Genomic DNA, 14,077 nt, shown 5'->3' with positions numbered 1-14,077 from the left:
TGATTATAGTATTACTAAATTACGAATTGAGATTAAGGTATAATAGTCTAAGTTAGGGGAAGGGCGTGCGTGAGGAAGGTGTGGAAAAAAAAAGAAACAAGGCAAGTAACATCTAAATTACAAATTGGTGCAAGTTATTGCTAAATTATGTGCCACAATAAATAACTAACCTGAAATGAAGTTACACCTCTCTCTAACTCTGATATGTATTGCAGCTTCCTCACTCTCGATCTTTGTGTAGAATGTCTATTTGCCAAGATTCTAATACAAAACAAACAAGAATTTTCAATCGAAATCATAAAAATGCAACCCCTATCTCACTTGCAGGTATCACCTTTGGTCTTATTCGCTTCTCAAACTCATTCTCCGGAGGAGGTTCCTATAAGCGTGCAATTCATTGAGAAAAAACAACAACTTCCCGAGTAGCTAGATATTAAGATATTGATCATACAGCTGCTTTTGTAGGAGTGCTATTCTCTCCATCCTTTTTTTTACTGGGTTAGATTTCTCTCTCTCGCTTTTTTCAGCTGCTTGGGCATCGCTCCTTGTATCATTCTTTGCACCAGTACCATCTTTTCCCGCATCATCCTACCAAATCAATGAATACAAGTATGTAACCAATAATCCTTGATTATTCTTTGAACCACTAGATGTGAACGAACCTTAGTCTCATTAGTCTTTGTATTATCCTTTCCACTGACTTTGCCTTCCTGGAACAGATTCAGCGCCTGACACGGGCTGCACAGATCCAATATCAGTGATGAGAAGGAAGAGCTTAAAGAACCATTAATAGCATACTTCTAAAGTGAGTTAACTCTTAATTCATGTGACACACATATCATTGCAAGAAGTCAGATGAGGAAATATGTGCTCAATTTTACAGGGGAACAAAGTGAAACAGAACCAATAAACCAACCAAACTAGCAATTAACAGTTGAATACTTTTCTTTTTCCAACCAAGCATAAATCATCACCTTAGTCGCAGCTTCCAGGCTTACAAGGTCTAAGTGGAAGTCAAGCAGTCCTGGCGACCTATCAGCTAGAACCTAGAGCCAAAATAGCAAAATGGAAAGAAGGTAAGTGATCAAATGATATATTCTTTTAGTGCAATTGTTATTATACCTTGCAATGATAGTGCATCAGTGTCATCTTATTTTTAGAAGCACGAGTGTCAGTAAGCTTTAAAAGACTATCCAACTTGAATCCAATTGCGGATCCTGCATAAATTAAATAAATAAATAGTAATCCATAAACTGTAAGTTTACGTTAGACAAGATCTAACAGAATTAAATTAAATTTTAACTGCTGAAAAATTAAGAAGGGCCTGTGATTATCCAAACATAGAAAATTGAGAGAGCTAGATCGATGTCCCAGAATTGTGAATATTGAGGATCCTAAATTAATTATTACTGCAGATTATTATTCATAATCTGTGGAAGACGAATAGATGTATTCTTGTCCCTTTCACTCGCTACTATTCATTGGTACTATTCCATGCAATTGAAAACTGATTTTTTTTCTCTTTTCTTTTTTTTTTTTCACTCACTTCTGAAAGCAGCTTCCCATAATGTCCTCTTAATCTTACTAAGATAGCTGATTGCTTAACATCCACAATGCATGATTCATAACACAAGTCAATGCTAGACTACTAGGTAAGAATGAATATCTTCAAAAATTCATCTTAACCATAAATGGAAAAGGCTGAGAGAGCATCCAGTAACTCTATAAAGCTTTTTATTTTTCCTTCCAATTTCAACAATCCAAAGCTATCTACCAACACTATTATGAGCACGGCAAAAAATGTGATGCATACCATTTCAAATACGATGCAGAACTTACAAGCATCAATTATTCTCTGGAACAATTTCACTAACATCTTTATCTGCTATGTTCTCTTTCCCAAATAGTGAAAAATGTATAGTGGCTTGCATGGAGAAGGGTTATCGAGTCAATATAGTGAAGGGAAGGAAAACAAATCAGGTAATATCGGAACCAGGTGATTCACACATTATTTAAGGGATCAGACTTTCACAGCCATATTTTATTTTATTTTGAGTTCATCAAGAATCCAAAAAATTTAGCTTGAGACCTAATAATAAGAATTGAAACTACACAGTACTTGAAGCTATTAATTAGTAGAATTTAAAGAAAAAGAAAACTAATCATAAGCAACAAACATAATAAGCAACTAATCTTGGTATTCCTGCGCCGCAACTAATCATGGCCAAGCTCACCTACGTTAACGCAATAAAATCCCTAAATTCACGAGTTCTCCTGTACTGCAACAATAGCATGCATGTTCATCAATTCACGATGTCACAGATTATTGTACCAAACCCCCAAATTGAAACCTAAAATCAAAACCCTAACCTTGCGAATGAAGAAAAGCTTTCAGTTGAGTGCAGAGTCTTTGTGATGTGATCGCGCAGCGAAGAGAAGTGACGATGAAGATGAGTGGTAAAGATGAGTGAGCACAAAGTCTTCCTGGAGTGGTGAGTGGTGATGCCGTGAGTGGTGAGTGGTGATGGCAAACCCTTTTCTCTAATTTGAGGGTGATGACGATGGTGAGGGCGGCGCAGCGACAATGGTGAGGGTGGCGCAGCGACGATCAGTGCAGGATGGTGAAGAGGAGCGACGGTCAGTAGTGCAGCAATGTGGAGAGTGGTGAGTGCGGGTGAGTGGTGAGTGGGGGGCGACGACGGTCAATGGCGAGAGTGAGAGGGTTTCTTCGCGATGGTGAGCTTTGGAGGGTTTCTACTTCGTGATGGTGAGTGAGCTTTGGAGGGTTTCTGAAAGGGGATAAAGGCGTTTTGGAGCTGAGTGAGCTTTGGAGGGAATGGATAAAAAATTTACTCAGTGTGAGTTTACTTTTTGAGGGAATGTACAAAAATTTTACTAAGTGTGAGTTTGCTTTCAGGAAAAAGAGGAAAAAAATTCACCAAGTGTCAAGTTTTTTGTTCTAGATACATTAGGCATTACTTTTAAAATTCACCCAAAACTTAACAAATAGGCTACCCTCTAAAAGCGTCCTCTTTGATACAAAAAGTGAACCTATAGATATCAACCTACGGCTACGCTTTATAAGTGATTTCTATAATACATAAGGCTACACTTTTTAAATGATGCCACAATTGTGTATCATTTTCTCTTATAAAAAGGCAATACGGAGAAAAGCATAGCCTATTCATAGAATAGGCTACGCTTTTCAAATGTAGCTTAAAAAAAGTGTGGCTGAATGGATATTTTTCTTGTAGTGAGAATTACAAAATTTGTTGGGAGGAAGAACTTTCCTACCTTGACCAAAACATTCTGCACCACCCTATGTGCATGCCTTATAGATTTATCCGCTAGTTGAAGAGCTATTCTTGTGGATTTTACCTCTTGAATTTGTAACTTTTTTATCACAAAAAGTAGGATTAAATTGATGCTCACCCCTAAATCACACAATGCTCCTTCAAAGGTGTTGTTTCCGATAGTACAGGGGATCTGAAAACTTTCCGGATCTGGCTTTTTACTTGACAAATTCATCTGAATGATAGTGCTACACTCTCTAGTTAGTACCACTGTTTGCCCTCCCTTCAGAAACCTTTTCTCAGACAACAATTCCTTCATGAGTGCAGCATACATAAGCATTTTTCAAGAACCTCTATGAAGGGAATTATGATGTAAAGTGCCTTGAATACCTCTAGGAGTTTAGAGGCTTGTTCATCCTTGTATTTAGGCATTGAAGTCTCCACCTTGGGTTGTTTGATCTTTGTGTGTGCAGGGAGAGAGAGAGTGGGCTCTTCAAGGTCTCTGGCTTTGTTCATACTTTCTTTAGCCTGCTCCTCATCACTAGAGGATTGATCATCTACTCTTTTCCACCTATCACATAGATGGCCTTACATTCCTCTCTCAAATTTAGAATTGTATCACTAGGAAATGTATTAGGATGCAACTTAGTAACTTGCTTGCTCAACTGTCTCATTTGAACCTCCAAGTTTCTAATTGAAGCTTTGGTTTTCTACATGAAATTATGAGTGGACTTGGAGAGTTCTGCTAATGATGTTTCCAATGCTAAGGTATACTGAGCAGCTGGGGGTGAATTATGTGGTTGAGAGGATTGATGTTGACGGTTAAAAGCATTCTGAGGAAAGTTGTTGTTGAAGTTGGATTGCCTTTGATTATGATTTTTTCAGCCAAAGTTTGGGTGATTTTTTCATCTCGGATTGTATGTCTTGTAGAAGGGATCATTATTAGCTGATCTTGAAAAATTACCCATGTAATTAATTTGTTCAGTAGAGGGTTGCTCATAATCAAAGCTTCTAAATTAAGATACTCCACCACTCATGTCAAAAGAAAGATCTTGGGTAGCTACAGAGGAGACTTGCATACCTCCTAAATGTTGAGTGATGGCGTTGATTTGCTGAGACATAGCTTTGTTCTAATCCAAAATAACATCCAAGGCATCCAACTCTATGACACCTTTCTTCATGGTTCTCTCTAAAGAATACAAGTATTGATTATTGGCCACCATCTCTATCAAATCCAAGGCCTCATCAGTGGTCTTCATATGCAAAAAACCTGCAGAATTATCCAAAGAAAGCCTCGAAGCCGGAGTAAAATCATCATAGAAAATCTGTGATTGTACCCAATCCGCAAACATGTCCGGAAGGCACTTTCTCACCATAGCCATGTATCTCTCCCAAGCTTCATAGAGAGACTCTCCTTCAAGCTGTCTGAACGTCTGAATGTCAATCCTCAGCTTAGTCAACCTCTATGGTGGAAAAAATTTGGTTAAGAACCCACTAACCAAATCTGCCCAGGTTGCTATAGTTCCTTTAAGTTGTGTCTCAAGCCATTGACTATCTCGGTCCCTCACAGCAAAAGAGAATAGCAACAACCTATAGACATCAGCGGGAACCTGGTGCAGAATTTTACAATCCACAACTTATCAGCAAGTGCATCGGGTCGTACCAAGTAATACCTCAGGTGAGTGAGGGTCGATCCCACGAGGATTGATGGACCAAGCAACAATGGTTGAATGATTCACTTAGTCAGACAAGCAAAAAATAGTGTTTTGGGGTTCAAATTGCATTAAACAATAAATCAGGAATTTAGAAAGCAGCAGTAAATTTGGTGTGGAAACTATGTGAGAAAACAGTAAAGGTTTCAGAGGTATTTATTTTTTTGGATTAATATTTCTTACCAACTATTTGAATCATACAAGATCCAATTCATGGCAAACTCTAATTGACTAAACCATAATTTCTTAGTAATTTAGTCTCATCTAACCTAATTAACCGCCATTTCCTTGATCACTTAATCTAGATTAAAGGCTTAACTCCAATTTTAGTTTATTAGCCACAAAGACCCTAATTACCCAAATATAAGAGGATTATACATCATGTATCCCGTTAAATCCAGGTAAGTAGTGATTTAGGAGGAGTTATAATAAACTACTATTTTATGGTTTATCTTGTGCTTTTTTGAGTGGTTTTTATCAATTCTTTACTCACTTATTCATATAATTTGCATGATTTTACAATTCCTTCCTAATTCTGTGATATAGTTGAAAATATATTTCCTAGGCCTTAAAACTGTCAATTTTAATTATCCTTTATTACCATTCGATGCCGTGATCTGTGTGTTAAGTGTTTTCAGGCTTTATAGTGCAGGAATGACTTAGAGGATGGAAAGAAAACATGCAAAAGTGGAAGGAACGTGAAAAATGAAGTTTTGAGAAACTGGCAGCGACGCGCACGCATGGACGACGCGTACACGTGACAAGGAATTTGGCCAAATGACGCGCATGCATGAGCGATGCGTACGCGTGACATGCGCCACATGCAGAAAGTTGCAGAAAGCGCTGGGAGTGATTTCTGGGCTCCTTTTCGGCCCAATTTCATGCCCGAGAACACAGAATAGAGGCTGCAGAGTGGGGGAATCATGGAGACACTTCTCATTATTCACAATTTAGGTTTGAGATGTAGTTTCTAGAGGGAGAGGCTCTCTCATCTCTCTAGGTTTTTAGGATTTCTCTTAGTTTTAGGTTTATTTCTTCTCAATTCCAGGTTCAATGTTCCTTTAATTTAGTTTCTTTTCTACTTTTATTTGTTCTAGCATTCTAGTTTATTTATTCTCTTTGTTGATTACTTTATGTTGACAATTTGGTTTATGAACTCTTCATGTTAGATTTATGCAATTTGGTTTATGAACTCTTCAAATATTTGATTTTATAATTAATGCAATTTGAGGTTTTCAGATTTATTGCTTCTTCCTTTATTTATTATCATTGATGCTTGCAAATTGGTTGTTTAGATTTAATATTCCTTGCTAGTTTTCCATGTTTTTATGTTATGCCTTCCAAGTATTTGATAAAATGCTTAGGAGGGTTTTAAATTAGATTTTTATGTTCTTGGCTTTGGTAGAGTAATTGGAAACTCTTGAGTTATCAAACTCCTTTGTTGATTGATAATTGAAGGTTGCTAGTTGATTTGGATCCCTCTAAAGCTAGTCTTTCCTTAGGAGTTGACTAGGACTTGAGGAATCAAATTGATTAGTCCACTTGACTTTCCTTTATTCGGTAAAGGGTTAACAAAGTGGGAGCAATGAACAATTCTCATCACAATTGATTAGTCCACTTGACTTTCCTTTATTCGGTAAGGGTTAACTAAGTGGGAACAATGAATAATTCTCATCACAATTGATAAGGATAACTAGGATAGGACGTCTAATTCTCATACCTTGCCAAGAGCTTTTCTAGTTATTGATTTACTTTCTTACCATTTTATTTCCTTGTTCAACCTTTCAAAAACCCAAAAAGATATCACTTTATAACCAATAGTAACACACCTCCCTGCAATTCCTTGAGAGACGACCTGGGATTTAAATAATTCGGTTTATTTTTATTGGGTTTGCTTTAGTGACAACCAAATTTTTGTATGAAAGGATTCTTTGTTGGTTTAGAAACTATACTAGCAACGAGAATTTATTGTGAATTCTTTACTAGCAAAAATCCGTTCATCAAGTTATTTTCAAGCTGTTATTCATGCGAGTTAACTTTTTCAAGAATCAACAAGAATTCATGTAGAACAAGAGTTATTTTCCAATACACTCAAATTCATAAGATGAAGAATGAAAGTAATCCTTGAATTTAAATCAATACAGTAATTAAAATAGAGTGACAATAGTATTAATCCATAGAATAAACAGAGCTCCTAATCTTAACAAGAGAGGTTTAGTTGCTCATGGCTCAAAGAAAAGTTAGGGTTTCAAAAGTGTGTGTAGTGTAGAATGCGGTAAAAGAGAAACGCTTAAAGGGCTAAATCTTTTTCCTTTTATATCTAACCTAATTGATTTGAAAATAAAATCCTAAAACCTGAAAATTAAATTAAAATATCTCTTCTCAAATAAAAAATCTCATTAAAAACCAAGGAAAAGTCTTATGGGTTAATTGTTGATTGTGTGGTCCCTATGTCAAAAATGCGCTACTAGCGCTAAACGCCAGGCTCGGAGTTTAGCACCGCTTGGACAGTGAGCTTATCCATCGCTTTGGGAGGCCTGGTGCTAAACGCCTAACTCCACGTTTAGCGCCGCTCGAACAGAACCAATCGGTGACGTCTCGGATCTCCTGGCGCTAAACGCCAGGTAGCAGCGTTTAGCGCTACCTTCATAGCTTGCTTGCACATGTTACGAGGCACCTGGCGCTAAACGCCCAAGTCTGCATTTAGCGACGACTTCACAGAATGGTTGCACGCATTACAAAGTGCCTGGGTGCTAAACACCAGATGCAGCGTTTAGTGCCAGCTCAACAGAGTCAAACTTCTTCTCTTTTCTTATACACAAACTCTGTCAAACTAAACCAAACTTCACCTGAAATGATCAAAACAATAAAGCAACTCAAAGTAGCATCCGATACTATATAAAACACTAAAACCACATTAAAACTCAACAAATCCACACTTAAAATACTATGAAAATATAGTAAAGATGGTCACACATGAGAATCCCATTGGTCTTGACTATATCACATATCCTCAGAAAATTGGATATGAATAGATTAGGGTCCTCCTGTGGGATTTCAATGAACTGACAATTTTGCTGGACCAATGAGATGAATTGTGGCTTTAACTCGAAGTTGTTAGCATGCACCACCGGTGGTGTAATACTTTCCACACAATTTTCGGGATTGGGGGTTTATGTATGACCCCATAGTTCTTCTAACAGGCGGGACATTGTTGGGGTTATTGATCACAAGATTCTCAGTATTATCAGCCATACTGAATTCAGCTTCCTCTTCGGACTTGTCTCTAAAGATCTCTTGAACTTCCTGAGCTCTAGCTTGTTTCCTTTGTCTCTGAAGAGTCCTTTCAATCTCAGGGGCATGCAGAAGAGGCTTTTTATCCCTTTTTATCTGCATAAACAACTAGAAACAAGAAAAAGTAGGATTCTCAATGTCAAAGTGAAGAGAACCCTGGTGAAGCACACAAAAATGAAAGAAAAAGAATGAAAATAAATAAAGACAAAACGGGCAAAAATTAAAGAAAAATAAAATTAAAAAGAAACAAAAATTTAAGAGGAATAAAAATAAAAATAAAAAATAGCAACTAAAAAAAAAAGAAAAAGTCTACTCTAGGCATCTAATCAACTGGTAATTGTTAGTCACAGTTGATCCCTGGCAATGGCGCCAAAAACTTGATGCGAAATTTCTAATCCATAACTTACTAGCAAGTGCACCGGGTCATATCAAGTAATAAACTCACGGTGAGTGAGTGTTGATCTCACGAGGATTAATGTACTAAGTAAGCAATGATTGACTAGTTGTTCAAGTTAGACAAGTTAAATTGAGAGTTGTGAAGATCAAATAGCATAAAAGGCAATAAACCGAGGAAAGCGAATAGTGAATGGTTGAGAAAACGATGTGAGAATAGAGTTAAGGCTTTGGAGATGTTTAAATGTCCGGATTAATATTCAATGTCAACTACTTTGATCATTCAATGAGTAAGTTTATAGCAAACCCCAAGTGATTGGATTCCTATTCATAGGAAATTCAATCTCCTCCAATCCAACCAACCATCAATTCCTTGATCAATCAATTGTATTAGAGGATTAAGTTCAATTTTTTATTTATAAGCCACACAAACCCTGAGAACCGAGAATGATGTAATTATATGTCACGTACCACATTAAACCCAGATAATTAAGAATTTGTGAGAAAGTGGTTTTAAGCTGTAATTCTAATGATATTGGTTTTTCTAGATTCAATAGAATTCAAGTTAGATTAGAGTTATTTTCCAATACTCAGTAATCCGTAGGATAAAGAATGAAACCAATTCTTAAACAATAATCAATCCATTAATCAAGAGTAGAAGAACAAATAATTATGAATCCATTAAAGTAAATAGAGCTCCTAACCTTAACAATGGATGTTTAGTTGCTCATGATATGTAGAAAACCCTAGTAGAAAAATGTATAAAAGTGCGGAATAAAAATTAGGAGAAGAGAGGTTCCCGTGAGGGTGAATCTCAATCCTATTTATAGTCCTAATTAGAATTGATTTCAAACTTAAATAAAACCCTAACAAATCTTTTTTAATAGTTATTTGATTTGAAATCAAGACATATTTGCTTCCGTTGATTCCTTGCAAATGTGTGGTCCCCATTGTGATTTACGCTATTGGAGTTAAACGCTACTGACTCGACATTTAACGTCGGCCATCCAGAATGGTTGCATACAAAATAAGGTCCTCAGTGCTAAACGCCGATGAGTAGGCATTTGGCGCCAACTATCCAGAAGGCCAGGCACGAATTATGAAGCTCTCGGTGCTAAATGATGAATCAGCATTTAGCGCCACCTGTCTAAAGGAGAATTGCCTCATTTAAGCTCTTGCAGTTGTGCGTACGTGCAACACATGCATATGCATGACTTCCCTTTATGCTCTAGTGATGTGTACGCATACATGATGTGTACACATGAGCCTCTTTTTCTTTCTCGTGCATTTTTCACCAATTCTTCATCAGAATGCTACCTGAAACAAATCAAAAGCCACAAGACTCAAAGTAGCATCCAATGGGGGATAATCCACTAAAATCCTCTAACAAATCAATAAAAAAATTATATAAGTCACGTAGAAAAGATATTAATGATGCTCACGCATCATAATAACCGCCCATTTTTGAAACCATTTCTCCCTGGTCTCAGCGAGAATCTTCTTTTAGCTGGGCTAGGGATGGTCGTACATCAATTTAATGACATTGGTCATCTCCTAAGTATACGCATTGTTGTTGGGCACAAACCTAGCTAACAACAACCCAAAAATAAAACAATATGGTAATTCCATAACCAGGCAACCAAATAAAACTAAATCCACTAAATAGGAATCAATTTTTAAAATCTTTTGGCAATAACCGTAATCAGTAAATAGGAATTCCATAATCAGGCAACCAAATAAACCTAAATCCACTAAACAAGAATCAATTTTCAGGAACTTTTAGCAATAACCATAACCAGTAAACAGAAAACACTTAACAGGCAACCAAATAAACCTAAATCCACTAAACAGGAATTCCATAATCAGGCAATCAAATAAACTTAAATCCACTAAATAGGAATAAATTTTCTGAAACTTTCAGCAATAACCATAATCAGTAAACAAGAATTCCATAATTAGGCAACTAAATAAACCTAAATCCATCATTTGATGGTGGAGGTCCAAGATTAGGGTGTTGAAGCTGTGGATTCTGATAATTCTAATTAAATATATGATAACACTGTCACACGGTATGACTTGTCCTCCCACATAGTTGGCACTGGGGTCTGCTATTTTGCCACCATGATCTGCCTGCTCTGAAAAAATTCCTTCCTCTGCTTCTTTGACCGGTTTGTCCTCTGCCATAGTCTCTTGAGTAACTTTCATAGGGTGCTTCAGTTTGATACTCTACTACTTCCTTGCTTGAAACAGGTTCCTTGCTCAAATCAAGTTTCTTGTTCACTAGGTTTGCATGCACCATATTTGGATTTGCTTTGTAGAATCTCTCATTCACTTCTTCCTGCGCTAGCAGTTGTGACTTTAGTTCACTGATGGACATACGATGAGATCTTCCATTAAACATGGTGATAAAGGCACTAAATTCTTCATCTAATCCTCCAAATTTGCATTCAAAGTGTCATTCTTTTGTTAACAGAGCTCCAATGGTAGAGACCGTTTGCTACCTTATTAATCTTTGTGATGAATTTTACGGCTAATGAACCGTGCCTCTTGATTGATTTTATCTGAGCTTTCAACAATTTGATCTTTGATTTCATTCTGGCTGCAAAGTGTTCTTCAAGAACTTTCCAGATTTCATGAGCATATTCATATTCAACTACTTTGTTTACAAATAAATCATCCATAGAAGATAGCATCTACGCTACAATACATTTATCTCTTTGCTCCCATTCTTCAAATTCGGAGACACCTTATCAGCTTCTTGATCTTCCACTGAGTTGTATTTTCTTGGCATTGAGCTTGCTGAGATATGACTTTGTAATCGATTTGATTTGATGTAGGCCAGAACTTGTCTATTCCAGGCTTTGAAGTTGTCTTCATCTAACTTGACTATTACAGGAAAGTTTGCAATTGAAGCCATGGGAGAAGTTGAACGAGCTTGCAATACGGAAGAGGCAGGTTGTGCCATGGATCAGAATTAAAGCTTTGATACCATGTTAGGTATCAGAATCTTGAGAGGAAAGGAAGAGATAAGAGCTTAGAGAGCTCAAAGAGAGAAGAAGAGAGAAGAGTGTGGAAGACAAGAATGCTATTGTTCATTTCTTAATTGCAAAAACTGAAATGAAAAGAGGTACAGTGCAGGAATTTATAGAGTGTGATTGCAGATTGTTGAGACTGGGAGTAACAAACTAAGGGTGAGCTGATAAACCACTATTTTTCGGTTTATTTTGTATTGAATTGAGTGGATTTGATCAACTATTCTCACACTTATTCATAGAATTCGCATGTTTTACATTTTCCTTCCTAATTTTGTGCTATGATTGAAAACATGATTCTTTGGCCTCAAATTTGCTAATTTTAATCCTCTCTTATTACTATTCGATGTCGTGATATGTGTGTTAAGTGATTTCAGGGTTTATAGGGCAAGAATGGCTTAGAGGATGGAAAGAAAGCATTCAAAAGTGGAAGGAACACAAGAAATCAAGTATTTCAGAATCTGGTAGCGACGCACACGCTTGGACGACGCGTACGCATGACTGGTGTAGCAGACATATGACGCGCACGCGTGGCCGATGCCTACGTGTGGCCAGGTGAAAAGTTCAGCGATGCGTATGCGTGGTTGATGCGTACATGTGACGAGCGTCACGTGTTGCAATTTACAGAAAATGCTGGGGGCGATTTCTAGGCTGCTTTGAACCCAGTTTCAAGCCCGAAAGTGAAGATTAGAGGCTGCAGAGTGGAGCTGGAAAGGGGGAATCAATCATTGACTTCTCATTCACACAATTTTTAGGTTTTAGATGTAGTTTTTTAGAGAGGATCTCTCTCCTCTCTCTAGGTTTAGGGTTTCTTCTTTCAATTTCTGATTAAGTTCAGGTTCAATCTTCCTTTAATTTAGTTTTTGTCTTACTCTTATTTGTTTAAGCACTTTAGTTCATCTTCTTCTCTTGTTAATTTTCCTTTTTCGCCATTTTTATGTTTATGAACTCTTGTTACGTTTGATATCTTTTAATGCAATTTATGTTTTTCTTGTTTATTGTTATTCCCTTTAATTGTTAGTCATTGATGTTTGCAATTGGTTGTCTGGATTTAATATTCCTTGTTAATTTTATCATGCTTTTATTTTGTGCCTCCCAAGTGTTTGATAAAATGCTTAGTAGGATTTTAAATTAGATTTTTATGTTCTTAACCTGGATTGATCAATTAGAGATTCTTGAGTTATCAAAAGTCCTTTGCTGAATGGTAATTGAAGATTGCTGGTTAGCTTGAACTTCACTAAATCTAGCCTCTCACTATGAGTTGACTAGGACTTATGAACTCAAGTTGATTGTATACACTTGACCTTCCTCCATTGGTTAGAGGTTAACTAAGTGAAGGCAATTCACATTTACCATCACAATTGTCAATGATAATAAGGATAGGACATCTAATTCTCTTTCCTTGCTAAGAGCTTTCATAGTTGTTACTTTATTTTCTTGCCATTTTTACTTTCTTGTTTCTCATTACAAAACCCAAAAATATACTTTTCCATAACCAATAATAACCATACTTTCCTGCAATCCCTTGAGAGACGACCCGAGATTTAAATACTTCGGTTAATTTTATTGGGTTTGCTTTGGTGACAAACAATTTAAACATTGAGTGAGATTTAATTGTCAGTTTAGAATTATACTTGCAACGCGATATTTTTGTGAAAATCTTTACCGGCATTTTTCCTCCGTCAAGTTTTTGGCGTCGTTGCCGGGGAATTGCAAATATGTGCCTTATTATTGGTTATTGTGAATATTTTGAATATGCTTACTTTTTGTTTCCTTGTTAGTTGTTTCTAGTTTTAGGAGTTTATTTCCATTATTTCTTATTAGTTTTTGTTTTTATTTTTTCTTGCTACTATGAATTCTCACCCCTTTGTATATGAGTTTGGTTCAAATTATGTTGCAGAAAATGGAAGCTACAATGAGAACATGCATCAAGGATGGGGCAATCAAAGGTGGGAGGAGCCTCAAGCTTATGGACAACCCTCTTGGCAACAACCTCCACCAACGTACTATGAGCAAGAGCCATTCTAGGATGCATATCAATCCAATAGCTATGGTGGACCCCCTTGTAGTTACCAACAAGCCCCACCATATGCCTATGAACCCCCTCCTTAGCATAGCTTTGAACCACCATACTCACAAGCCTCATCCTACCAAACACTTCCATTTGACCTTAATCCTTATCCCCCATACCAACCACCATATGAGCTATACATAGAACCACCCCAATTTCAACCCAATTACTCCCAAGAACCACCACCTCAATATACACCACCTCTAATGTATGTGATAAAACACTATTTCATGGTTTATCTTGTGCTTAATTGAGTGGATTTTATCAACTCTTTGCCCACTT

At 36.8% G+C, this 14,077-nt stretch overlaps 1 long non-coding RNA gene across 1 annotated transcript; it reads right to left on the bottom strand.

The window, feature by feature from the left end:
- LOC110262968 lies at positions 505-770 on the bottom strand. Its single transcript, XR_002347979.1, has 2 exons — positions 663-770; positions 505-588 (listed from the first exon to the last, which is right to left on the bottom strand). It is a non-coding gene; the product is annotated as an uncharacterized LOC110262968 (long non-coding RNA).

Source organism: Arachis ipaensis, chromosome B05 (genome assembly GCF_000816755.2).
Source record: "Arachis ipaensis cultivar K30076 chromosome B05, Araip1.1, whole genome shotgun sequence".
In the NCBI taxonomy this organism is placed as follows: domain Eukaryota; kingdom Viridiplantae; phylum Streptophyta; class Magnoliopsida; order Fabales; family Fabaceae; genus Arachis; species Arachis ipaensis.
This window is presented reverse-complemented; position numbering and strand designations above follow the sequence as displayed.